This window comes from Rhinatrema bivittatum, chromosome 11, assembly GCF_901001135.1.
Source record: "Rhinatrema bivittatum chromosome 11, aRhiBiv1.1, whole genome shotgun sequence".
In the NCBI taxonomy this organism is placed as follows: domain Eukaryota; kingdom Metazoa; phylum Chordata; class Amphibia; order Gymnophiona; family Rhinatrematidae; genus Rhinatrema; species Rhinatrema bivittatum.
Genome location: NC_042625.1, coordinates 3477319 through 3501165, shown reverse-complemented (window position 1 = coordinate 3501165; position 23847 = coordinate 3477319). Strand labels below are relative to the sequence as shown.

Sequence of the window (23847 nt, the reverse complement as noted above, 5' to 3'; positions counted from 1 at the left end):
TCACTACTTTGGTTTTTGTATGTCCAGTAGTAGTATTAGTTTTCCTTGCTTCCTTGGTAGTCCCTTGACAACTACCTAAAAAAAAAAAAGAAAAGAATATCAGCATGTTAGGCTCCAAAAAGGCCACTTCCAGCAGCTTTTAAGGACTGCATCTGGCAGGAAAATGTCTATCACTGATGCCTGACATTTGCTTCTATATCTTGGACAAGTCATAGACGCACTGAATTATCACTGTGTCTGGATGTCGCCAAAGACACAGAGGTCCAGAGCCTGGAAAATGGAGGCATTACTCAGGTTAGTAAAGAGCTGCAGTCAGTCCTCCTCTTGGAATGGAACCTCCTCGAGCTTCCCCAGTGATGAGATGAACATTAGTTCCTCAAGCAGGGTTGCCCCTCCCACAGTACAGGCCCTCAACTATTCTACTTCATTGGAGTAAAGCAAAGCGCGGAAGCTTTAAGAGCTTTTGGGTGACCAAGAAGAAAGAGCACCATATGGTGGTGCGGTCATGCAGTTGTTGCTGTCAAAGCAGAGGTCAGGTTCTGATCTGGTGCTCCTGGCATCATCGACATATCAAGCCGCAGCACCATTAACACATCACAACTCTGCCCCATTGACACATCAAGCCTCAGACCCCTCAATGCATTGGGCCTTGTACGCTTCAATATACCAAACCCTGGATCTGTGTACAGCCAATGCAACTGTTTGTCACATTGGTGCTTCGCTCCCCAACTCCATTGACACTTCATTTATTGCCCTGGAGATGGGAGGTGGTATCTCCATTGAGGCTTCTTGGAAAAGGTCTTTATCTGGAAACACCAGAGCTAATTTCCATGGAGCCCCTGGTTCCCATGCAACCCCATGGCTCACTTGCTTCAGGAAGGGGGACAACCTCCTGAAGTCTAGAGGGAGCTTCTCTGCAGGGTGAAGATATTCCCCAGAAATGTTCCCCTTTGAGACAACCAGCAATCACACCCTGATCGATGAGGTCCTGGTTCAGTGTTCCTTTTCCCCTTGAACCAGAACATAAGAACTTGCCATACTGGGTCAGACTGAGGATTCATCAAGCCAAGTAACCTGTTTCCAGCAGTGGCCAATCCAGGTAACAAGAACCTGGCAAGATCCCAAACATTTAAATAGATCCCATGCTGCTAAATTGCTTATTAAGTGGCAAATAAACTCTAAATAAATAAGATGAATAGTGGCTATTTCTTAAGTTTGCTTGGTTAATAAGTTTGACTTCTCATCCAGAAACTTGTTCAAACCTGTTTTAAATCCAGCCATGCTAATTGCATTAATCACATTCTCTGGTAATGAATTCCAGAACTTGTGTGTTGAGTGAAAAAGAATTTTCTCTTTGTTTTGAATGTGCTATTTACCGTACTTCATGGAGCGCCCTCTAGTATTTGTAACTTGGTTACTCTCTCAAAAAATATAGTTACCTGTTCTATTACACTCATGTTTTTATAGTCCTTATCAAATCCCCCTTCAGCTGTCTCTTCTCCAAGCTGAACAGTCCCAACCTCTTTAACCTTTCCTTGTAGGGGGAGCCATTCCATCTCCTTTATCATTTTGGTTGCCCTTCTCTGTACCTTTTCCAATGCAACTATATCTTTTATCAGAAGTGCACACAGTGGGCCGGATTTTAAAAGGGTTAAGCGCATAAGTTATATAACTTACATATAAGTTACATATATAAGTTATATATAAGTTACGACTACGCGCGTATCTTATAAAATCCAGCGTACTTTTGTTCGCGCCTGGTGCACGAACAAAAGTACGCGAGCGTGTAAATTTATAAAATCTACCCCAGTACTCTTAAGTGCAGCCTCACCATGGAGTGATACAGAGGTATTATGACATTCGCTATTTTATTCTCCATTCCTTTCCTAATAATTCCTAACTTCTGTTTAATTTTTTGACCACCACAACACACTGAACAGAGGATTTCAAAGTATTGTCCACTGTGTCACCCAGGTCCTTTTCCTGAATTATAACTTCTATTTCCTAGCGTGTAGCAGATGGACTCAGAACAAATGGGGTATAGTGTGCTCGTGCTAGCAGTTGGAGACTGATCTGACGTCAGCACATGGTACATGTACCCCTGCAGGAAGTGCAGCAACTCAGTAATTTCCGTCTCCAAAGCAGTTTGGAGCTACCTCACGCTCGCTGAGCGTTTTTCCAAATTCTAACGACTAAATTCATAGAAGAATCCTACCTGAAGACTAGCCCCGCACTCCTGTGGTGATACCATTGGGTCCCTCCCCCAGTTGAGTTTCCCGAGGTGATTTCCGTGGTCCCTCGGAGGTACGAGCCTCGGTCCGGTGGCCGACTCGCGGCAGGGACCTAGTCCCCGAGTGAGAAGAGCTCGGGCGCGGCATAGAGGCAGCGGGTGCACTTCCTCGAGCGCGGCGGTGACTGTAATCACCCTCTCCCCCCGCAGCCGGAGACCGCCCAGGTCGCAGCCGGGAAGCGCCGAAGACCAGGTAAGGCGTACATCTTTACTTTTGCTGGTCTCCGAGGAAGCAAGGATTAGCGGGGTTTGCCGACGTGGCAGCCCGCCAAGGAGGTCGCCATTTTGCCTGCCTGCTCGCCGTTGCCATTTACCTTGGTTCGCCGCCTCGTTCTAGCGCAGTGCACAGGCGACGGGCGCATATGTTCTGCGCCCGAAAATAACTGGGCGCACATTGATAGAGGCGCTCATTGAAGGGCGCATCTTGATACACATTGATTAGGCGCACGTTGCTAAGCGCCCGTGGATAGGCGCACGCTGATAGGCGCACATTAGTAGGCGCACATCTTTCGCGCATATTACAAGGCGCATACTTCGGCTGGGAGCGCATCGGCGCATAGCGATAACAGACGCGATGGAGCGTAGGAGAGCCCATGCATACGCAGAGCCGGCACCTCCAGAATCAAGCATAAGAGCTCTAGGCCTCTGCTCAGCATGCCACCTCAGAGCCACACAGAGCGAGGAAGCAGACTCCCTATGTGCCCAATGTGAGGAGGCCCTGGGAGTTCCAGGCCAGGGCCGGTCCCAGATCAGCGTACTTGCCAGTTCCTCAGGGAACACCTCGGACCTAGCAGGCCGCGGGGAGCAGCCAGGGAATCCTAGAGACCTGGTGCTCCTAAGGCTAGAACCTGCTTCGCTCTCCTGGGTGGAATTATTCAAGGGGATTCACGCCTTTGTCAAGATGCAGTCTGATCCCCGAACGGACCCGTACGTACCGGATGACCCTGCCCCTGGACCCTCAAGACCTAGGCGCGGCCACTCGCCACCCGGAAGCCCCACGTATGGGGATTCAGATTGCTCTGAGGAAGAAGGCGAGCCCCCCGAAGAGGGAGAACTCCCCTCGGGGATAGAGCTGTATCGAACCATGAGACGCTTCTTTCTTAAAGAGGATCTCCCAGACCTGGTCTCTCAATGCCTGTCGGAGCTGGCTATCCCGGGCCAAGGCACCCCAGGGGAACCTAGAATGAAACCCCTGCTAGAGGGCCTGCGCCAAACGGCTCACCATTTTCCCCTCCTGCAAGCAGCACAGCAGCACAGCAGCTAATCGATCTGGAGTGGAATGCGCCGGAGGCCTCATTCAAAGGGGGTTGGGCCTTGTCTGGCATGTACCCCCTGGACCCGGCAACCAAGGAGCTGCTGGCGTGCCCCAAGGTAGACGCCATAGTTTGCGCAATTGTGAAGCGCACCACCATTCTGGTGGAGGGGGGGGCAGCCCTCAAGGATGCACATGACCGGCGCATGGACGCCATTCTGAAACAAGCCTTTGAGGTGGCAGCCATGTCCCTACGAATCGCGACCTGCTGCACCGTGGTGACGCGCTCCTGTTTATCACAAGCCAGGAACAACACCCCGGGAGAAGAAATGGAATCCGCCCTTTCGTTCCTCACTGACGCTGCCTCCGACCTAGTTCGTACGGCAGCCAAGGGAGTGTCATCCTCAGTGGCAGCCAGGAGACAGCTCTGGCTACGAAATTGGTCGGCCGACTCCTCCTCCAAGACGCGCCTTACAAGAATGCCCTTTAAGGGATCCCTCCTGTTCGGCAGCGACCTCGAGAAACTGGCTAACAAATGGGGCACCTCTCCATTACCCCGTCTCCCGGAAGACAAGTCAAGGAGGAACCAGCACCCTTTTCCGAGGCCATCCAGAGGTAGAAGCGCTCAGCGCTTATTTCTTTAGAAAATGTAAAAGGAAATTTATTGCCTTTTAGATATATTGTAAGAAAAATATTTCTTAAGTGTTAACCTTTTGCTGTATTACTAAAGCAAAGTTATCTTTGTGTTGTAGTTATAAAATTCAATAAATAAAAAATTAAAAAAAAGAAGCAGCGCTCAGCACTTCAACCCTTACAGGGCTTGCTACCAAGCACCTCGTTCTCAGACCAGGAACCAGTCCTTTCGGGCCAGACACAACAAGAGGAGAACCGGCTCGGGTTCGGGTTCCGGCCGCACCCCACAATGAGAATCAGCCGACCCATCTGGGGAAAGAAGCCATAGGGGGCAGGCTAACCCTATTTTACCGCAGGTGGGTCGAGATTACTTCGGACCAGTGGGTCCTCGCCATTGTACGGGAAGGGTATTACCTGGACTTCCTTAATCTCCCTCCGGACAAGTTTGTGGAATCTCCTTGTCCTCCCCTCAAGAGGGCGGCACTGGAAGCTACCTTGTTGAGGCTCCTGTCCTTAAAAGCCATAATCCCAGTGCCTGCATGGGAATAAATTCTGGGCATTATTCCATTTATTTCATAGTACCCAAGAAAAAGGGCACTTTCAGGCCCATCCTGGACCTCAAGTCAGTCAACCGACACTTATGGGTCCCAAGCTTTCGCATGGAAACTCTGCGGTCAGTCAGAAGTGCAATACATCCAGGGGAGTTTCTCACATCCCTGGATCTGTGAGGCCTACTTGCATATCCCAATCCATCGGGATCACCAGCGCTACTTGCGCTTCAAAGTCCTGAACCAACACTTATTTATTTTATTTTATTTAAAGCTTTTCTATACCGGCATTCATGATACAATCATATCATGCCGGTTTACAAAGAACAGGGGGGTGCAATAACTTTGTTCTTTTAACAAGTGCAGAGGAAGCAAAAGTTACAATATAACAGGGTTGTTGAAACTGGGGAAGGAAGAAGAGAAGCAATAGACATGAATAATAGAATCTTTACAGAAATAAATTAATTTACATTGTGTGGTAATGTCTCTTTATGTATAGTATTTACATAATGCAGTAAAGTCTCTCAATGGATATTAGACTCGGGAAAGGCTTGTTTAAATAGCCAAGTCTTAAGCCTTTTTCTGAATGTTAATAGGCAAGGTTCAAGTCTAAGATCAGGTGGTAAGGTATTCCAAAGAGAGGGGCCCGCTGTAGAAAAGGCCCGGTCTCTGAATGCTATAAGGTGTGTTGATTTGGGTGGGGGAACAGTCAGGGATCCTTTGTAGGCTTCTCTGATGGGTCTGGATGATGTATGTAGTTTGAGGGGGATTTGTATGTTGAGAGGGGCTTGGGAGTGGATGGATTTATGGATGATGGTGATGGACTTGTGTAGGATTCTGTAGTGTATTGGCAGCCAGTGTAGATTTATTAGAATGGGAGAGATGTGGTCTCTTCTTCTGGAATTTGTCAGAATTCTGGCTGCCGCATTCTGGAGCATCTGAAGTGGTTTGATGGATGAGGATGAGAGACCTAGTAAGATGGAGTTGCAATCATCCATCTTGGAGAATATTATGGATTGTAGGACTGTTCGGAAGTCATGGAAGTGTAGGAGTGGTTTCATTCTTTTGATTACCTGCAGCTTGTAGAAGCAGTTCTTGGTTGTGTTAATACATGTTTTTAAATTCAGATGTTTGTCTATTATTACCCCAAAGTCTCTAGCTTGTGTAACCATGGTGTTGACTGGAGCAATTTGTGGGGAGTTGCTGTTTTCGGGGGTGATGAGGAGGAGTTCTGTTTTGGCTGAGTTTAGAATTAGGTTTAGGTTTGCGAGGAGTCGGTTGATCTTTTGAAGGCAGTTTTCCCATTGTTTGAGAGTTTTTGTGATAGATTCTTTGATGGGTATCAGAATTTGTACGTCGTCGGCGAATAAGAAGTGTTTTAGTTGTAGGTTCGTCAACAGTTGGCATAGAGGAAGAAGGTATATGTTGAATAGAGTTGGGGATAGTGAGGAACCTTAAGGAACTCCTTGTGAGGAATTGTAGCGTGGGGATTCTTTATTGTTGATTTTAACTTTGTAACTTCTGTTACAAAGGAATGTTTTGAACCATGAGTGAGCAGTGCCTGTAATTCCAATGTCCGAAAGGCGGTTAAGGAGGGCGGCATGATTGACAGTGTCGAAGGCTGCCGACAAGTCCAATAGAATTAATAGGAAGGACTGTCCTTTGTCCAAGCCCATGATGAGGTGGTCTGTTAGCGATAAGAGTAGGGTTTCAGTGCTGAAGGCCTTGCGGAACCCGTATTGTGTGTGGTGTAGTATTTCATGATCTTCGAGGTAGTTAGAGAGTTGCGAATTGACCAGTTTTTCCAAAATCTTTGCTACAAAAGGCAGGTTGGAGATAGGGCGGAAGTTATTTGGATTCTTGGGATCCAAGCCTGGTTTCTTTAGTAGCGGTTTAAGAGAAGCGGTTTTTAGGGCGTCAGGGAAGATTCCCTGTGTTAAGGAACAGTTTATAATGTCTGCTAGTGGTTTGGAGATGGTTTCGGGTATTAGCAGGAGCAGTTTTGACGGTATTAGGTCGAAGGGATGGGAGGAAGGTTTCATTTTCTTTAACAGAGATTGGATCTCTAATGCTGTAGTAGGTTCGAACGAATCCAGTGAGATTTTTTTGTTGAGGAGGTGGTAGGAGCTGGTTAGAGGGGTGGGGCTCGGTGGCAGAAGGGTTAAGAGATTAGTGATTTTACTTTGGAAGAATAGGGCTAGTTCATCGGCTTTGGATTGAGCTTGTTCATTGGGGATGGACGGTGTGTTAGGTTGTGTGTGTTCGGATATGTATGAGAAGAGGGCTCTGGCGTCGAAGGTAAGGTCGTGAATCTTGAGAGCGTAGAAATCTCTCTTTGCTTTTAGGGTAAAGTTCCTGTAGTGGTGGAGGGCAGTTTTGTAGGTTGAAAGTGTGCTGGGACAAGGGGTTTTGCGCCATAAGTTTTCCTTTCTTCTGAGGATTTGTTTGAGTTTCCGTAAGTTCTTGGTGAACCATGGTTGTCTTTTTGGGGAATTTGGGTTGAGTGTTTTTGTTGACAGTGGACATAATTTGTTTGCTATTTCCTCTGTGATATTGCTCCAGGAAGATAAGGCTGAGTTGGGGTCTGAAAGATTTAAGTGTGGAAGTTCTTTAGCCAGGTGGAAGCTGAGGTCATCGGAAGAACAAGATCTTCTGTAGGGAAATTGAGATTGAGGGGGGTGAGAGTTACGGGTTTCTGTTATTGAAAAAGTAGTGGAGATTAGTGAGTGATCCGACCAGGGGACCGGAGTGCAGATAGTGGGGGATGAGTGTGTGATGCCGGAGTTCGTGAAGATGAGGTCCAGTGTGTGGCCTGCTTTGTGGGTGGGCTTGTTGATAATCTGTTGGAAGCCCATGGCTGTAAGTGAAGAGAGTAAGGCTTCACAGTTGGTTGTGCGTGTATTGTTGTTGACATGAAGGTTGAAATCTCCTAGGATCACAGTGGGGGAGTCCAGGTTAATGTGTTTTGCAATTAGTTCTATTATGGGGGAGGCATCTGAGTCGAGGAGGCCTGGAGGGGCGTAGACTAAGAGGATTTGGAACTGGGATGTTTTGAAGAGGCCCATTTCCAATTTTGAATCTGATTTTAGTGGGAGTTGGGAGACTCTCAACTCTTTTTTGGTTGCTAGAAGTAGTCCCCCTCCCCTTTTCTTTAGACGGGGGAGGGAAAAGAAGTCATACATCTGTGTGGGGAGTTGATTTATTAGGGCTATATCTGTTGGTTTAAGCCAGGTTTCCATTATGACGCAGATATCTGGTTTGGCGTCTAGGAGATAGTCATTGAGGATCAGAGTTTTCTTAGTGATGGATTGTGCGTTGAAAAGAGTTAAGGAGAATAAAGCGAGACCAAGGAATTGGCTGAGAGGGGTGATCAGGATCGGGATGAGTGTTTTGGAAGAGCGTGGATGATATTGCATTGTTGCTTTATTTGTGTTGTGAAAGCTGCGGCAAAGAATAGGAATTGGGAGTCCCGGTAGCATAATGGTCTAATTATGCGATAGGGGATGGGTTGAGTGCTGTAAGAGGCTGGATGAAAGGCTGGGTGGTGAGGCTGGATGAATGCTGTATGATGATGCTGGATGGTGAAGCTGGATGAATAGTAAGTATGTTGGCTGAGACTCGACTGTATCAATGCTGGGGTGGGGCAGACTATCGTAGGAAGGGGATCTTAGTCCTAAATCTATGTCCCTAGTAGAGAAGGGAGTCCATTAAGCGACCTGTAGGTGGACCGTTACTGAAGGGTGTAAATTACTGGTGATTACTGTACAGTGGTCCTGAAGGGTTAAGATGTGGGGCGTGAAGGGTTAAGATGTGGGGCGAGTGGACGCTCTGGAGAGGAATCCAGTGGATATCCCGGTGAGGGATAGAAGAAGGAGAGGTTTATGTGGGAAGGGCCCCTGTCCTGGTTCCTGGGGCTCACGAAGAAGCGCACTAAGGGGCAGGCCCCTTAGGTCGCGCTCCTTCTTGCGCGCGACGCTGCTGGTAAGCGCGAATGTTTAAAGGGCTCTAGCTGCGGGCTGATAGGCCGGCTGCCCTGGGGGCGCGGTTTAGGACTCACCGCATTGTGTCTCTGCTTCGTCGGGGTTTTTTCCTTTTTTTTGCTTCCCTTCTGCTTTAATTTAATTGCATTTGTGCCGCTTTCTTCTCTGCTCGACTCACGCAAGCTTTACCCTTCGGGTTAGCCACCGCGCCGCGGACCTTTACCAAGGTCATAGTAGTAGCGGCGGCGGCACTCAGGAAGGAAGGAATTCTCGTCCATCCCTACCTGGACGATTGGCTGATCAGGGCAAAGTCACCGGAGGAGAGCCACCAGGCAACCAACAGAGTTATATCTCTTCTGGAAAGCCTAGGATGGGTAGTCAACACAAACAAGAGTTCCCTACAGCCTTCTCAGTCGCTGGAATACCTAGGAGTCCGATTCGACACCCAGGGAGACAAAGTCAGCCTGACCTCCAAGAGGAGATCAAAACTCTGGAGTCGTCTGCAGACCCTGCTGAGCGCCACCCGGCCCACAGCTTGGGATTACCTACAGGTCCTCGGCCTGATGGCATCCACTCTGGAGGTGGTACCATGGGCGCGGGCTCATATGAGACCGTTACAATGCGCCGTCCTATCTCGGTGGAGCCCATGATCACAGAACTACACCGTCCACCTGCCTCTACCGGCCAGAGTGCGGATTCAGTTATGGTGGTGGTTGCAGCCCGGCCACACGAGCCGGGGGTCAAAAATGTCCTCCCCAACCTGGACCCTGCTCACTACAGATGCCAGCCTGAGCGGATGGGGAGCACACTGTGAAGAGCTAACCGCCCAAGGGCGGTGGAACAAAGAAGAGTCGGGGTGAAACATCAACCGACTAGAAGCTTGGGCAGTCAGGTTAGCCTGCCTGCGATTTGCCCACAGACTTCGAAACAGAGCAGTCAGAGTGATGTCGGACAATGCCACCACGGTGGCATACATCAACCGACAGGGCGGAACCAGAAGCCGACGGGTATCCTTAGAAATAGCCCCCCTGATGGCTTGGGCGGAGGCAAATCTCAAGGACATCTCTGCCGTCCACATCGCTGGGAAGGACAACACCACGGCAGACTTCCTCAGCAGAGAAAGCCTAAACCCAGGGGAATGGCAGCTGTTGCCCACAGCTTTCCGGATGATTGTGGATCAGTGGGGGACTTCGGGCATAGACCTGCTAGCGGACAGGTCTATCGCTCAAGTACCCAGATATTTCAGTCGCAGGTGAGATCCTCTATCCCAGGGGATCGACGCCCTGGTACAGCCATGGCCTCAGGGGATCCTGCTATATGCCTTTCCCCCATGGCCCCTGCTGGGCGCCATTATACACAAGATTCAGTGGCACAGAGGCCTAGCTCTTCTGGTGGCCCCGGACTGGCCAAGAAGACCCTGGTATGCAGACATGAGAAGACTGCTGGCAGGGGATCCTCTACCCCTGCCCCCTCACAGGGACCTGCTGCGGCAAGGTCCCATCCTCCACGAGGAACTAGCTCAATTCTCTTACGGTCTGGCCATTGAGAGAGCTAGACTGAAGAAATAGGGATACTCGGGGCCGGTAATAGATACCCTCCTCAGAGCACGCAAGTTCTCCACATCGCTAACTTATATAAGGATCTGGAGAGTATTCAAAGCTTGGTGCGAAGCTCATAGCACCAATCCACATGCCGCTAAGATTCCTATCATTTTGGACTTCCTGCAAGATGGTTTTCAGAAGGGTCTGTCCCTCAATTCCATCAAGGTTCAAGTGGCAGCGCTTTCCTGCTACGGTCCACGGAGTGACGGCAACAGCATCGCCACACACCCAGACGTTTCACGTTTCCTGAAAGGAGTCAAACACATTCGCCCGCCACTGAAGTGGCCCATACCTCTGTGGAACCTCAGCCTAGTTTTGGACTTTCTAGCGGGACACGCCTTCCGTCCACTTCAAGGCCCATCCCTCCGTTTGTTAACCTTGAAGATGGTGTTCCTGCTGGCTGTTTGCTCAGCACGCCGCATCTCAGAGCTACAAGCACTGTCTTGCCGTGATCCGTTTCTCTGAATCACTCCAGAAGCCATCCATCTTCGCACGGTTCCTTCCTTCTTACCCAAAGTAGTCTCACACTTCCACCTCAACCAAACCATATCTTTACCTACCACAGAAGGTTTGAAGAAGTCAGAAGAAGGTCGAATTCTATGCCATCTCGACATCGGCAGACTACTGTCCAGATACCTGGAAGTGTCAGAAGCAGTACGAAAGACGGACCACCTGTTCGTTCTTCACAGCGGGAAGAAGCAAGGGGAAGCGGCCTCACGGGCAACTATCGCCCACTGGGTCAAAGAAGTTATCAAGGCAGCCTACGTAGACGCGGGAAAACCACCACCTCTACAGGTCAAGGCTCACTCTACCAGAGCGCAAGCGGCCTCTTGGGCAGAAACTAGGATGCTGTCGCCTGCTGAGATTTGTAAGGTGGCGACGTGGTCCTCCCTCCATACCTTCTCCAGATTCTACCTTCTAGATGTCCAGGCCAGGGAGGACACCGCATTCGCGAGGGCAATCCTGTACGGACCCCGGGCAGCCTCCCACCCAGTCCGGGAGTAGCTTTTGTACATCCCACTTGTTCTGAGTCCATCTGGCTACACGCTAGGAAATGTTGAGATTACTTACCTGATAATCTCCTTTTCCTTAGTGTAGACAGATGGACTCATCTGCCCGGCTGCCAATATGCATGGGGTTTCACCGACTCAAGGTAAGCCATGTTTTAATACATAGGGCATCCACCCTGCCGGGTGTCGACGCCTTCCGGTTGAGAATCCTGGCGGTCTCCAGCTACTATCAATCGGTCAGGGTAATCCTGTTTAATTAATCGATCGGTCAGTACTCATATATCCCTAACAGCTTTGCAAGGAAGATTACTGAATTGCTGCACTTCCTGTGGGGGTATATGTACCCGTGCTGACGTCAGATCCATCTCCAACTGCTAGCACGAGCACACTTTACCCACTTGTTCTGAGTCCATCTGTCTACACTAAGGAAAAGGAGATTATCAGGTAAGTTATCTCAACATTGCTGTAGTTACACGATGTTAGGTTCCAGATTAAGAGCCTACCACCCAGAAAAAGATCTAGACATCATAGTGGATAATACTTTGAAATCGTCGGCTCAGTGTGCTGCAGCAGTCAAAAAAGCAAACAAAATGTTAGGAAGTATTAGGAAGGGAATGGTTAATAAAACGGAAAATGTCATATGTATCGCTCCATGGTGAGACCACCTTCAATAAGGTGTACAGTTCTGGTTGCTGCATCTCAAAAAAGATATATTTGCGATGGAGAAGGGCAACCAAATGATAAAGGGATTGGAATAGCTCCCCTATGAGGAAAGGCTGAAGAGGTTAGGGCTGTTCAGCTAGGAGAAGAGACGGCTGAAGGGGGATGATATGATAGAGGTCTTTAAGATCATGAGAGGTCTTGAACGAGTAGGTGTGAATCGATTATTTACACTTTCAATTAATACAAGGACAGGTGCATTCCATGAAGTTAGCAAGTAGCACATTTAAGACTAATCGTAGAAAATTCTTTTTCACTCAACGCACAATTAAGCTCTGGAATTTGTTGCCAGAGGATGTGGTTTGTGCAGGTAGTGTAGCTGGGTTCAAAAATGTTTTGGATAAGTTCTTGGAGAAGTCCATTAACTGCTATTAATCTAGTTTACTTTGGTAATAGCCACTGCTATTAATTGCATCAGTAACATGGGATGATCTTGGTGTTTGGGTACTTGTCAGGTTCTTGTGGCCTGGTTTGGCCTCTGTTGGAAACAGGATACTGGGCTTGGTCTGACCCAGCACGGCAATTTCTTATGTTATGTTCTTTTGACAAGCTGATAGATGGGCCCTTCTCAAGAGAACACCTATTTGGAGACAAACTCAGGGAAGTGGTTACCCATGTCAAGGAGTAGTATGTTGCTGTAGAGTCTATCTTGAGTGCTCTGAACTGTCTTCACTGAGATGCCCTTACTTTGCTTTTAAGCACTTTCACTTGCAGATATGCCCTTTTCCCAGTTCCGCAATATCATGTCCCACCTGTGACTTGTGCTACCACAGCAACAGCTTCTAGCTTGTACACATCAGTGTGAGAGACATCAGCCTAAGATGCTGAAGAAGTCCCAGCCCAAACCTGGGTTTATTTTTTGACCAACTGTTGACTCTTAGACCCCAACTTCTCCAGTGGGGAAAGAGTCCATCTCATTCTGGAGGCGTGGCAGAAGGTATTCAAGAACTGTTGGGTCATCAGAAGTTTGGAATCTTGTTACTGTTTGCACTTATCCCACCTTCCAGTGCTTCCCCAATGTTCAGCTTTCCATCCAGATCAGTGTCACTTAACTCGGCTTCACCTCGTGATGGCGTCACCTCTCATCCACCTAACCTTCCTGACCAACATGGCAAGGGGTTCTACACCCACTATATCCTTATCGCCAAGAAATTGGGTGGCTTTATGAAGTCTAAACTATTAGTTTGTTGAGGGAGAAATTTCAGATCCAGGGCATACATCTACTTTATTCAAACGTAAGATTGGATTTGTGCCTTGGATCTGTAAAATGCATATACCCACATATCCATCCATCCATCCTATTGGCAAATACCTTTGTTTTGTGATGGAATCCTCTCATTATCAATACAAGGGTGCTCCCTTTTGACCTCTTAGTAGTTCCGAGGGTCTTTACTAACTGCCTGGTGGTGAAAGCAGCACATCTTCATCGGGGGATCTGTGGGTTTCCCCTACCTGGATGACTGGCTAATAACAAGATCTTCCCAATCAAGGGTGTTGCACTCCTGTTGGAAACAATTTAACTTCTTCAGTCACTGGGATTCAAAGTGAATTTTGAAAAATTGAACCCTTGTCCCTCTCAAGAATAAAGTTTATAGGGGCGTGGATAAACCTTACACATGAGAAGGGAAATTGAATAGCAGTGGGGTTGTACTATCACCCACCTGGCCAAAATGGACAGACAATGAAATGGTAACAAATTTAGCAATACAATAATAATGGATGATTTCAGTTACCCCAGTTTTGACTGGGTAAATATCACATCAGGGCATACTGAGAAGGTAAAGTTTCTAGATGACCGCTTAATGGAATGGCTAATACAATAACTGCTGAGAAAGGGAGCTATTTTAAACATAATCCTTAGTGGAACACATGATTTGATACGGGAGGTAATGGTGTTGAGGCTGCATGGCAATATCATAACATGATCCAATTTGACTTGAAAACTGAAGAGCTACAAATAGGGGAAAATATTTTTTTTACTCAACATATAATTAAATTCTGGAATTCATTGCTGGAGAATGTGGTAAAAACTGTTAATATAGTTGCATTTAAAAAAGGTTTAAGTTCATAGAAGAAAAGTCCATAAACTATTATTAAGGTGGACTTGGGGAAATCCACTGCTTATCCCTGGGAGGATCCTGCCAGGTACTTGTGACAAGAATTGGCCACTGTTGGATACAGAATACTTGGCTTGTTGGCCCTTTGGTCTGACCCCAGTATGGTAAATCTTGTGTTCTTAGAACAGAGCCTTTCTCTTGACAGAGTGAGTGTGCCGTCTCAATTCCTTGGTCCAAAAAGTAATACAGAGGGACCAAGTTCCAGCCAGGGAAATGTTGATTGTCTTTAGTCATGTAGCTGCAGCGGTTCATGCTGGTCCATATGCAAATTCTTCATTGGGGCCTCCACATTCAGTGGGACTGGTTTCTCCAACCTTTTTTGTCCGCAGTGGAGGTCATGGCAGAAATGAAGAGGTCACTCCACTGGTGTCCAAACCTGAACATCCAAGAGAGGGGGGTGCCCTAACAAATGGTACTGGCAATGGATAATGGGGTATGCACACTACTCCTTTCTTAATCCATGGATCCTGGTCATCAGCAGAGCGACTGTTTCAAATCAATTTTCGGGACCTTCAAGTAATTAGAAACATCTTAACAGCTTTTTCCTATCTCCTTCAGGGAAAGAGAATTCTAAACCAGACTGTCAATCATGTGGCAATATTCTGTTACAACAAGCAAGGAGGTACAGGGTCATGGATCCTCTGCCAAGAGTGCCTGAGAATTTGGTATTGAGCTTGCAGCCACAAGGCCTTCCTTCAAGCAACCTACCTTCCCAGGATCTCCAACACATTGGCGGAGTAATCTGTGCTCATGAATGGTCTCTGTATCAGGCAATGGCAGATAGATTATTTGATCTTTGAGATTGCCTGCCAATTGATTTGTTTGCTTCAGAGACAAACAGGAAAGTGGAAAATCTCTGTCCCATTCTGTGAAGCAAGCTCAGATCTGTTCCAGATGCATTTCTGCTCAAGTGCGATGCAGTGTCACTTCCACTATTGACAAGAACAGTGCAAAAAGTGCTGAAGGAGATGGTCTCCGCATCTCAAAAAAGATATAATTGTGATGGAGAAGATACAGAGAAGGGCTACCAAAATAAGGGGAATGGAACAGCTCCCCTATGAGGGAAGACTAAAGATGTTAGGACTTTTCAGCTTGGAGAAGAGATGGCTGAGGGGGGATATGATAGAGGTGTTTAAAATCATGAGAGGTCTAGAATGGGTAGATGTGAATTGGTTATTTACTCTTTCCGATAGTAGAAAGACCAGGGGGCACTCCATGAAGTTAGCATGGGGCACATTTAAAACTAATCGGAGAAAGTTCTACTTTACTCAACGCACAATTAAACTCTGGAATTTGTTGCCAGAGGATGTGGTTAGTGCAGTTAGTATAGCTGTGTTTAAAAAAGGATTGGATAAGTCCATTACCTGCTATTAATTAAGTTGACTTAGAAAATAGCCACTGCTATTACTAGCAACGGTAACATGGAATAGACTTAGTTTTTGGGTACTTGCCATGTCTTATGCCCTGGATTGGCCACTGTTGGAAACAGGATGCTGGGCTTGATGGACCCTTGGTCTGATCCAGTATGGCATGTTCTTATGGTACCGTGTGATACTCATTGAGCCAGCATAGCCCCAGACAAGTATGGTTCTTGACCCTCATCCAGTTGTCATTCTGCCCTCCGATTCCTATGGGATACAATCCAACATTATCAACGCTAGAAAATGGTAATCTTTATGATCTGAACCTTTTCTCTCTCAATTTGACAGAGTGGATGTTGAGCACTTGCTAGCTATTGCTAACTAAGAAAATTGACATTCTGGATTCTGCCAGAAAACCTTCAACCAGAAGAGCTTACAAATTCAAATGGAAATGGATTTCTTACTGGTATCAAGGAAAATCCCTGGACTGGTTTGCCTGTGAGCCAAGGAAGTCGCTACACTATTTATTCTTCCTCTCCTCAGGTCTTATCACATCATCGGGCAAAGTACAGCTCAGTGCCACAGTGGCTTACCATGTTCAAGTGGATGTAAAGCAAAATTGCTTACCTTGTAATAGGTGTTATCCCAGGACAGCAGGATGTAGTCCTCACATATGGGTGACGTCACTGAACGGAGCCCAGCGCGGGAAACCTTTCTGTCAAAGTTTCTAGAAACTTTTGACTGGCCCTGAGAGGCTACTGAGCATGCCCAGCATGCCATGATATTCTCTGCCACAGGTGTCTCTCTTCAGCCTCATATGTAGCAAAAAGCATTAGCAAAAATAAAATAATAAAAGGTATGAGGCCCAACTCCGCAGGGTGGCGGGTGGGTTCTGTGATCCTGCTGTCCTGGGATAACACCTGCTGTCCTGCTGTCCTGGGATAACACCTATTACAAGGTAAGCAATTTTGCTTTATCCCAGGACAAGCAGGATGCTAGTCCTCACATATGGGTGAATAGCAAGCTAGAGGCTGAGTCATTTGTGGTGAAGTTACAGTAACTATTGTTGAGAATGAGTCAGCCGAAGATCATAGTAAGTTGGATGTAGAAGGAGTTGGGATTAAACTGGAAACAAGTTCTTTAAGACAGATTGTCCATAGGCTGAATCTTGTCTTCCTTCTTTGTCCAAGCAGTAATGAGCTGCAAAAGTGTGAAGAGAGCTCCATGTTGCTGCTCTACATATGTCAAGGATTGGCACTGAACGAAAGTGTGCTACTGAAGTTGACATTGCTCTTGCTGAATGTGCCCTTACTCGCCCTTGAAGAGGAAGGCCTGCTTTTTCATAGCAAAATTGTATGCAATCTGCTAGCCAATTGGACAGAGTATGTTTACCCACTGCTTTACCCGGTTTGTTTGGATCATAGGAAACAAAGTTGAGTGGATTTTCTGTTTACTGCAGTATGATCTATATAAAAAGCAAGTGTACGCTTACAGTCCAAGGTGTGTAAGGCTGTTTCTCCTGGATGGGAATGAGGCCTTGGAAAAAATGTGGGTAAATTTATGGATTGATTCAAGTGGAATTCCGTAACTACCTTGGGAAGGAATTTTGGATGTGTACGGAGAACCACTCTGTCATGTAGGAACTTTGTATAAGGTTCATATGTTACAAGTGCTTGTAACTCACTAACCCTTCTAGCTGAGGTAATGGCTGTGAGGAAGATAGTTTTCCAAGTGAGAAATTTAAGATCACAAGAGTCTATGGGTTCGAAAGGAGAGCGCATGAGTCTTGTTAAGACCAAATTCAGATCCCAGTCTGGGACAGGTTGTCGAATTGGTGGTTTAAGGTGAGTTAAACCTCTCATAAATCTACTTACGAGAGGTTGTGTGGAAATAGGTGCATCTCCCATTTTGTTATGGTAAGCAGAGATTGCACTTAAATGTACTCTTACAGATTTATTTATTTATTTATTTAAGGTTTGTTTTTTTTTTTTTACACTTAAATGTACTCTTACACTTAAATGTACTCTTACAGATGAAGTCTGGAGACCAGATTCCGAAAGATGGTATAAGTATTCCAGTAGGGAAGTTGTGGGGCAGGTGAAAGGATTTATATTCTTTCCGGAGCACCACAAAGTGAATCTCTTCCATTTAGAAGAATAGTTCTTTCGTGTGGAAGGTTTACGTGAAGCTATAAGCACTTGAAATATATGAGATGAAAGATTGAGTGGTTGTAATATCAAGCTTTCAACATCCATGCTGTCAGGGATAGGGACTGAAGGTTGGGATGTTGCAACCGGCCCTGATCCTGAGTTATGAAAGTGGGAGCTACTCCCAGGTGAATTGGATCCCTGACTGAGAGGTCGAGCAGTGTGGGGAACCATACTTGTCGAGGCCAATACGGGGCTATGAGTATCATGGATCCCTTGTCCTGTTGTAGTTTCACTAGAGTTTTGGTTATGAGCGGTATTGGAGGATACGCGTATAGTAGGCCTGAGTTCCAAGGGCGAGCAAAGGCGTCCTTGGCTGGCTGATTGTTCTGTTTGTGTAGAAAACAGAACCTGTCCACTTTGTGATTCAGATGTGACGCAAAGAGGTCTATTGTTGGTTGACCCCCAACTTTGAAATATCCTGGTCGCCACTGCATGATCCAGGGACTATTCGTGTGGTTGGAATTGACGACTGAGTCGATCCGCTACTACATTGTGAATGCCTGCCAGATAACTGGCTCGTAGGAACATTGAGTGATTCAGGGCCCAGCCCCAAATTTGTGCAGCTTCTTGACAAAGGAGATATGAGCCCGTACCTCCCTGTTTGTTGATGTACCACATGGCTACTGTGTTGTCTGTTTGGATGAGAACAGTCTTGTGTGAAAGGCAGTCCTTGAACGCATGCAGTGCATAACGTATAGCTCAAAGTTCCAGAAAATTGATTTGATATGTTGCTTCGAGTTTTGTCCAAGTCCCTTGAGTGTGGAGACTGTCTACATGAGCTCCCCATCCCAAGGTGGATGCATCTGGGTTAAAGTAATCTCTGGGACTGGTTGTTGGAAAGGTAGGCCTTTGCACAGGTTGTCTTTGTTGGTCCACCAAAGTAGAGATGATCTTAGTTGGTGGGTCACTTGAATTGGATAGTGAAGTGGTTGAATGGCTTGAATCCATTGTGATCTTAAAGTCCATTGGGCAACTCGCATGGCCAGCCTTGCCATAGGAGTAACATGAACTGTGGAGGCCATGGGACCTAGCAGTATCAGAAACTGATGGGCTGTGGTTTGTGTCCGTAAGGAAATGGAATTTGCTAGTAGAATAAGGGCATCTGCACGGTCTATAGGTAGAATGGCCTTTGCTAACTCTGTGTTCAACTCTGCTCCTATGAATTGAAGCAGATGAGTTGGAGTGAGATGGGATTTTTGATAATTGATGAGAAATCCCCTGGAGTGAAGTAGAGCAATTGTTCGAGTGAGAGAAGTTATTGCTCCTTGTTGAGATGGACTCCTTATGAGCCAGTCTTCTAGATATGGGAAAACATGGACACCTTTGTGCAAGTGTCCTGCTATGACCGCTAGACATTTGGTGAAGACCTGGGAGCAGATGCAAGTCCAAAGGGTAGAACTCTGTATTGGTAATGTTGATGGTCTACCGTGAAGCGCAGGTACTTGGGTTGAGGAGGGTATATTGGAATGTGAGCATAAGCATCTTGAAGATCCAGAGAACAAAGCCAATCTCTTGCTTGAAGAAGTGGAAGCATGGTGCCTAAAGACACCATCCTGAATTTTTCTTTCTTAAGAAATTTGTTGAGATTTCTGAGGTCTAGGATGGGACGTAGGCCTCCGGTTTTCTTTGGAATGAGGAAGTACTGGGAGTAGAATCCTCTGACCTGCTGTGTCCAGGGCACTGGTTGTATGGCCCTGGATCTCAGAAGGGTGGATAATTCTGTTTGTAATTGATGCAGTTGAGATTTTTGATGTTGGCAGGATGTTGGTGGAAATTCTGGAGGAATTGAGGTGAAATTTAGTTTGTAGCCTCGAGAGACTATGGAAAGTATCCATTGATCTGATGTTATGTTTTGCCAATTTGTGTGAAAATGAGATATTTTTCCTCCTACTGGTAGATTTGGCTTGGGATTGCAAGGTTGGGTCTGTTCTCTGGTCTTTTCTTCAAAAGCCTGTTGCAGGGCCTGTCTGTGCAGGAGGTTGTGGATGAGCAGGCCTGGATTGTCTGGCTTGAGAGCGTTGTGTAGGTCTACTGGATCTACCCCTAGAATTCTGTGGGTAGTATCTGCGTGGCCTGTAATAAGAACGTCTCATATCTCTGCATGGAGGACGACGAGAAGGCTGAGTAGCAGGCTCTTGAGGGGTTTGAGACAGCTGACGTAGTGTCTCAGTGTGGTCCTTAAGCTGTTGTACAGCTTCCTGAATTTTGTCCCCAAAGAGATTGTCGCCAAGACAGGGGAGGTCCACAAGTTTGTCTTGTACCTCAATTCTGAGGTCAGATGCTTTGAGCCAGGCCCATCTGTGAGCAGTGATTCCAGCTGCTGCTGTTCTGGAAGCAGTCTCAAAATTATCATAAACTGCTCTCACCTCATGTTTGCCTGCCTCCAGTCCCTTTGTTATGACCGCTTGTGCAGGTTCCTGGAACTAGGTGGGTAAAGAGGTGATGAATTCTTCCATCTGTTTCCAGAGGTTCCTCTGGTATTGAGTGATGTAGAGTTGATACGCAGAGATTTTGGTGCTCAACATGGAACTCTGGTAGACCTTTTTACCTAGTGTATCCAGGAATCTGTGCTCCCTGCCTAGTGGGATGGATGAGTGTGGGCGCACAGGTTTAGATTTTTTTCTGTGCTGACTCCACAACTACGGACTGGTGTGGTAATTGCTGTTTGTGGTAGCCTGGAGCTGGTTGGACTATGTAAGTAGTTTCCACACGTTTATTCACTGCAGGTGTAGAAGCTGGGTGTTCCCAGATTCGTTTTTGGAGATCTAGTAAAACCTCATGTACTGGTACCACCAGTACTTGTTTGGGTGGATCCACAAACTGTAGCACCTCAAGGGTTTGTGCTCTTGTGTCTTCCTCTGCTGTGAGTTTAAATGGAATTGAGTCAGACATGCTTTGTATGAATGAGGAGAAGGAAAGATCTTCTGGGGGTAACTTCTTTCTTCGATCAGGAGAAGAAGGGTTAGACATGAACTCCTTTGAAGAAAATTGCGAGGGTTCATCATCCCAGGAGTCTTCTGAATCTTCTCTGTAAGGCGATTTTCGCCTTGGTGTAGGTGGGACATGGAGTCCTGAAGGACCAGGCTGTGGGTCATTGATAAAAACATCTGCAGAGGTTGTACTTGGCCTAATAGGTGGTAAATTATCGATTACATTTTGATACCTTTGTAAAAGGCGTCGATAAAAGGCCTCATCTTGGACTTCTGGAGGTTCCAGTGGAGGTTGGCCCGATGGTAGTGGGGATGCTGTCGATGTTGTATCCGGTGGATATGGCACAGATGGTATGAACCTTAAGGGGCTCGGTGGAATCTGTGCCAGAAGTGATGTGGACTGTGTCCCGAGCCTCGGTGTAGTGGTTATGAAACCAGGCAAAATCCTGGGTGGCAAGAAGGATGCCATCATTGGTGGTACCACCGGCATCGGTGGCATCGATGTTGGAGGCATCGGAATCGATGGGAAACTAATCGGCATCGGTGCTGGAGGCATCTGCATCGACACAGACTGTGTCGGCATCGACACGGAGGTCGGCATCGACGGAATCATCGGAATATTCTGCTCCTGAAGAGCTTGTAGAACCGCTTGTCTTAGTAATGTAGACAATTCTGGTTGTACAATTGGTGAAGGCACCGATGGTGTACGCGGTGGCGGTACCGAGGTATCCATCGATGTAGTGGTTGGAATTGGTGACGGCGAAGGCCCAGGCATCGAAGGTGCCGGTATTTCCTGCTGTCTAGGCCACTTTGGCATCGATTCATCCTGGGACATCGATGTGGAAGATGATGGACGTCGATGTCGATGGCGATGTTTTGGTTTCTGGTGCTCTGCCGATTTTGTCGATAGTACCGACGATGGAGAGGACAGACGATCACCGGATCCATCCGGACGCGGTTTTTTAAGTAAAACCCTTTTTGTTGCTCCAGCCGGAGACAACCTCGATGATTTCAAGGGAGAAGGGATTAGCTGAAGAGAAAACAGATGTTCCATCTTCTCTTGTCTGGCTTTCCGTCCTTTTACTGTCATTTCTGCACATTTGGCGCATGTACTGACATCATGTTTTTCTCCGAGGCACAGTACACACTCCAAATGCGGATCAGTTATCGACATATTTCTGTTGCAAATGGGGCACTTTTTGAATCCCGTCGCCATTTTGGAACAGACGGCCATCGACGAGTGCGAGGAAAAATTTTTTGAATAATATGAGAATGAAAATGGTACTCACCAGCCGGCGAGCTTGAGAGCTCCTATGAGAGAGAATATCGAGAATTATTGACTTTTTCAGTCGCAAGAAATTACGAAAAACGCGAGGGCTATAGTCCCGGGATGTGAAAGGCAGCGCGGAAAAGCGAAGACTGAAGAGAGATACCTGTGGCAGAGAATATCATGGCATGCTGGGCATGCTCAGTGGCCTCTCAGGGCCAGTCAAAAGTTTCTAGAAACTTTGACAGAAAGGTTTCCCGCGCTGGGCTCCGTTCAGTGACGTCACCCATATGTGAGGACTACATCCTGCTTGTCCTGGTATAAAATCAATATCTATTCATTCTTTAATATCAGTTATAAAAGGCTTATGACATATGAAACCTCTGGTAACCAAACCACCAGTGCTATAGGACATCAATGTGGTACTGGTGCAGCTCATGAAGCTTTCTTTTGAATGGATGGAGTCAGCTTCATATAAAGTGCTATTCCTAATTGTGATTACATCAGCTAGAAGAGTCAGTGCATTCACCATATACTCTTGGGGGAATTCTGCACAAAAAATTTAAAATTCTGCAAACCTTATATGTTTAATATATTTTTATTGAGTGATCCACAACAAAAACATCATACAATATTCAAAGAACAAGGCAACAACCTATGCCACAAACATACAAAAAACAATAGAAACCCCTCAATTAAGGAAGTTACCTTGCAGAACGATGTAAAAGATCACTACCCAATTTTATCCCCATGAGAGGTTATTCGCCACACCGTGCGACAGGATCGGGGTCCACTTCCTGCCCCCAATAATGCAGGACCCCCACCCTATCCGCACGTAGTGTAACTTGTTGCAAACCTTATATTAAGAACATAAGAACTGGGTCAGACCAAGGGTCCATCAAGCCCAGCATCCTGTTTCCAACAGTGGCCAATCCAGGCCATACGAACATGGCAAGTAGCTGGGGGAATTCTGCGCTACTGCGGAGCACAGGATTTGCGCAGAATTTGGCGTATGCTGTGGGACGCGCTCTGTTCGCAGCAAAGATGAAGGCCTCAAAATAACACAATTTACATGACAGTATTTAAGTAATTACATTTTAAATTAATACAGAAAAAAGATATTACTTAAAGATGCAGAATTTTAAATATTTTGAGGAGAATTTCCCTATAAATTCACTGTAAGAGTGTCACTTCCACTCACTCTCCCTACTCCCCTGGCCACTTTGCCCTCTCAGGCTCCAACTCCTCCACCTGCCAGTATCTCTCCCCTCCACCTCTAGATTCAACCCCTTCCACTCTATTGCCAGTCCCAGAGTTTGACCCCATTCTCAGTACTGCCTCTCACACAGGTTCCCTCTGTCCCTCCCTCTCTCACACACATGCCCCCTCTCTCTAATACACATACACACACCCTCATACAGGCTCCCGCACTCTCGCACACACACACATCTCCTCATACAGGGCCCTCTTCCTTGCATACACACCCACACAAGCTCCCTTTATCTCTCACACACACATACATCCTCACACAGGCTACTCATGTCTCTCTCATGCACCCCTTCAAACAGGCTCTCTCTCTCACATACACAATCCCTTCACACAAGCTAGCACCCTCACATACACACAATCCCTTTTTCATACACACGAGCTCCCAATCTCTCACACACATTCACACTCCTTCACAATCTCCTCATGTAGACTCCTTCGCTTTGAATCCACACTCGAGCATCCCCCCCCCACTCTCTTACCTCCCATGCTCTCTCTAACCACCCTCCTGCTCTTTCTCTCCCCTCCCCCACACCCCCTCCCCTCATATAGGCTCCCTGTCTCTGAAACCCACACTTAAGCATCCTCCCATTCCCTCCTGCTCTCTCTTCCCCTCCCCTCCCCCTCTCCTAACACACACACACACACACAAGTTCTCTTTC

General features: G+C 46.9%; 1 protein-coding gene across 1 annotated transcript in view; it reads left to right on the top strand.

The window, feature by feature from the left end:
- TBCB (tubulin folding cofactor B) overlaps window positions 1–23847 on the top strand; it is a 143998-nt gene that overhangs the window by 106175 nt on the left and 13976 nt on the right. The window lies entirely within an intron of this gene.